The sequence below is a fragment of the Argentina silus genome (genome assembly GCF_951799395.1).
Source record: "Argentina silus genome assembly, chromosome: 8".
Lineage (NCBI taxonomy): Eukaryota > Metazoa > Chordata > Actinopteri > Argentiniformes > Argentinidae > Argentina > Argentina silus.
The window spans coordinates 12546233-12550961 of NC_139662.1; positions in this window are offsets into that span (position 1 = coordinate 12546233).

Sequence of the window (4729 nt, forward strand, 5' to 3'; positions counted from 1 at the left end):
CTCTCTCTCTCTCTCTCTCTCTCTCCTATATCGTGTGAGTTTAGGGCAAGGCTCAGTCATATTATTAGATTTCTTATCAATTATTCCAAAAGTATTGCTCCAGATTGACGTTAAACCCTATCTAAGCCTATTAGGTAAGAGTTTGATTAGGAAAGGCTCTCTGATGTGATATCACTGTCTCGGCAGTCTGCCTTCTGTGTGTTTCACGTGCCAGGCTCGTTCTCTGGCCTTGCTCAGTGATGTCATCTTAGATTACAATGGACAGAGCAGCACACAGTGACACACGCAAACCATTTGTGGCGAAGCAGGGCCAGGCTAACTAGCGCTAACATGCTAACACCAAAGAACGTGCCTTGACTGAAACCAGAGGGATAATCCAGGGGAGATGTGAAAGAAGAGCTACAGTGATTGCCTCCCAAGTTCTGTCACCAGGGCTGTCAGGACTACAAGGAGTGAAAGGGGACCTGTTTAATGCGTCGACACACCGCTAACATACAAATGGGTTCTGCATTTCAAAGATATGCATGGAGACAGTGGTTCCAGGCAGAAAAGCAAATTAAAAACAGAAGTAAAAGACGCCATTGAACAACAAAGACCTCAATTCAATCAGTCGCAGATAGCGAGGTTCCCAGAATAACTCAAATGTATGATTATTCCTGTGAGGCCAGAAAGCATGTTCAATTTGAATGTCAACATGATCAAATCAAATCCGATTTATATAGCGCCTTTCGTTCAAAATTGCAATACAAGGTGCTTAACAATACAATGAAAATACAACAATACGATGGAAATACAACAAAATGTAAGTTTTGTTTTGTAAACATTGTTTTGTTGAGGACATAAAACAACAAATCCATGATTGCTGTGCATGGGTCCAATATGCATAAATTAATTTGTAAAATCCAGAGACAGGAACTCAGCAAGGAGGCCCCCCTTTTCCCTTATTGTTCAGTACAATAAATCAAGATGTTAATGCCATTTTGAACATGAAAGACATCTACATCTACAGTACTGCTGTGCTTGGATGGGAGCAGAGAGAGGATGGCCAACTTTGCTGAGTGAGGGAATTTATAGCATGGTTATAGTGCTAAAGTGATGTGCCAGGCGAGCCACATGTGAGCTCATCTGTTAAATCAGACAGCCTGGTGTACACGAGTACACTCCATCACTCAACATACTCTCTGACAGTGTGTAGCTGTAGGCTGCAGGCAGTATGAGTTGAAAGGTTTATACACTCATTAGACTTGTTTTAAAAGTCATAAACGAGTAAGCAACAGCTAAAGCAGTTACCAGTGCTGGACAGGGGTAACCTCAACCAGCTTTCTTCCAGACCTGGGTTCAAATACGTATCTGTGCTTGATTGAGTTTGCCTGGCACAATGGAACCAATGGGATAGCCCCTAAAGTGCAAACCCTGCCCATCTGGCACCACAGGCAGGCTCAAGCAACCGTATTTGAAAGTAGCCCAGAACGGCTTTCTTCTCTATTAATACAATGAATGAGACAACATTTAATTAAGAGATGACTTCATGGTGCCACCCAGTCAGTGAATCCCTTAATAGGACTTCTTGGTTGAAAAAGATTCCATTACAATATTCTCATTGTGTTAGATCAAGAAAACACAGCATATTCTGTCGCTGGGCAGTTTTGTCTTCATGCCCATTTAGCAAAAACTGAGTGAAAATCATTATGTTAAGAGCAAGACTTACTGGTATCTAAGATATCATAATACAAAACATGTACACTACTATGCTATCCTCAACATGGCCCAGCCAGTCAGACATGGAGGGCCATGGAAATAATCAGAAAGAGGAGACTGGGCCTCCAGGGGTTCATACTTTATTAAAACCACCATCAATAATTAGACTTAAGTCTTCTTTGAAGTGAAACCATTTAGGATTCGCTTTTGGCTTTGACTCATTGATCTACTGTGTTCCATAGCTCTTAGTCTTTTGGGGATGAAATGTTCCTGTGTTTTTTTGGGGCTGTCCACAGGCCAGCAGGTCTGGACATGAAGAACACAATAAACGTATTTCCTCCTTCCTTCTCCCACATGCACGCGTGCGCACGCACGCACACACACAAGCACACTCACTCACTCACTCACTCTGTTTTAAGTTCTTGATTGATAATTACAAAGAATGATCGGCCAGACCACAATCAAATCTATAGTGGATGAGCCAATATTACAGTGTTCACCTCCCTAAACTATTACCACATTTTGTTGCCCACACACACTTGTTGCCCCATCATCCCCATCACTTGTTTCAAGCAGGTGGTTCTGTAGCTGAATCATGTTATGGCCGCTTGTCATCAGGACTGGGGAGTTTGTCATAAGATCATAAGTACATTTCGAAATGTGCTCAGTTTGTAGTGATGGCCTGCTCAACACAGAGTGTATTCCCTATTCAAATGAAAAGACGCAGTTATTCATTCTGAAATCATGTGAACTATTCATATTGGACTCAATTCAACTTATTGTGTAAGTTGTTGAAGAAATTTGAAGAAAGAAGAAAGTTAGCATTTGAGCTAATTCTTGGCCACAGCAAAGGGGGTGAATACGTATCCTGACAGAGGGGTTAGGGGTCTGTAGCCACTCATTTGGGCATGTGACATATGCACAGCATCTGGGGGAAGGCTGCCATCGTGTGGAGCTAAGCATTCATTGCTGTGAAATTCAATGACGTCACGTTCAGAATTTACTTTAGACCTCTTTTCCCATTGGTTGGAAACTGTTAATACTTTGGTTTTTGCATTCAAAACCAAGATATTTACTTGAGTAACCCAGCACTGTAAGGGTGGGGGTTAGAGTTACAATGTTTCTCAATAGGTTTGGCACATTACTGGTACTGTAACATAGGTCCATGCTCTTGGGATACAACTTTCATCACCCTAAACTGCATAAACTGCATTCATATGGTTTTCACACAAATTACAAAACCAAAAACACACTTTTGCACACCACAAAAACTACACATAAAACTCTACAGAAAAGCACAGGTTGCATGTGAGATTGTCAAGATACTACATTTAGAAAACATCACCTTTCAAGATGCATTTCTCGAGATAACATAATGCAAGGATTGATGATGAAGGACATTTGATATTGATTCTTTACTGTATAGGTGAATTGTTATTGTGTGAATCTTTCGTGAAAGATATATCTACGTAAATACAAAGAAAAAAAGGAATAACTACACACATATACACAGTGCTAGCGCTTATGCCCAATGGGCCCCTGCTACTGTCAGCAAAATGGCAGGTATGAAACACAATATCCAAATATGTAAACAAATAGAAATGTGCTTCTGTACACAGTAAGTGGACAGCATGTACAGTAAGCACAGGTACACTGCGATCAAGGGTGGATTTGGGATTTTAGGTTTTAACTCCCTTATTGAAAAGGTATATGAGCTATTCAATAATGACAACTGTGTGTAGCCTTGTTGACAATAATTGATTAATTTATAATTAATTAATTGCAAAAAGCAATACTGCATTTTGCAGTGTATTCTGGCTATGTTGCGAGTTTGCAAGTCAGTTTCGATAGTTGTTTTAACAATTTTGAGAGCATGGGGAACTGTTCTTGCAAAAATGTGCAAAATCAATTGAGAATAACTGTAAAACATAACTGTACACACACTTGATTTTCAAGTATTGTACTGTACATAAAAAGCCTCACAAGTAATGATCATTTTGTGATATCTCTTTCTTTATAAACTGAAGACAAAAATAAAGAGAATACACAAGTATTAATAAAATAATCATTTAAATAAATTCCTTTAATCTTTATGCACAACTTAATATTTTGGATACTCAGTTCAGTTATTCCCTCTGTTCATGGAAGTGTCCAAATGAATAACAGAATTCAAGACATATCTACACAAAGAGAAGAGCCAAAACCATGAGCAGTGCTTTTTCATTTCTCCTTTTTTATAACATATGTACTATTTCGTTACCATTGTGTTGAAGTCGTACGTGTTTATGAATTTATTTCTATAATTATATTTCTTTTTTTCTTTTTAAAGACATACACAACACATGTAAACACAGAAAAGGAAAAAGAGGGGACATGACCAGAAGGATTATATAAAAACAGAAAAACAAGTAGACAAATACAGCAGTTAAGCAAACAGACAAACAATACATACAAACATACATCATACATACATACATGTATAGATAAAGCTTATCAATGAAGTATCATTTACTGGAATATAATAATTGTAGTAGTAATTGTAGTAATTGCAGTAGTAATAACAACAGTAATAATCTGAACAATAATATTGTTAAAAAGCAGGATGAATTAACCCCTTCTCACTTCCTCGTAGTGTTTTCGTCATTTCAATCAAAAGGGCAAGAATCGATTCCAGTTCATTCTTGACTCTACTACATGAATCACTCCTCTGTTGCGTGCCTAGATATACAGTACATTTCAAAAGTGTCTCCGTCAGAGTCTCGAGGGGTTCGAGTTGTTGGACTGCAGAGCTATTGAGAGGATATGAGTGTTTTAAGCATAGAGTGCAGACTAAAAGCAGTAGGGGCAATGGCGGACAACAAAAACAATCCATAAAACCATCCGTACTCTACAATGTCATTTCCAGATAATACTTTCTCCTTTCTATATCCATTTGCTCTTTATTCTCTTTTTGTTGGGTTACATCCATGTCTATCAAAGTCATTGGTGTCTCCTCTCCCTCCGTTTTAAACCATGTCCCCCAACATAGCAG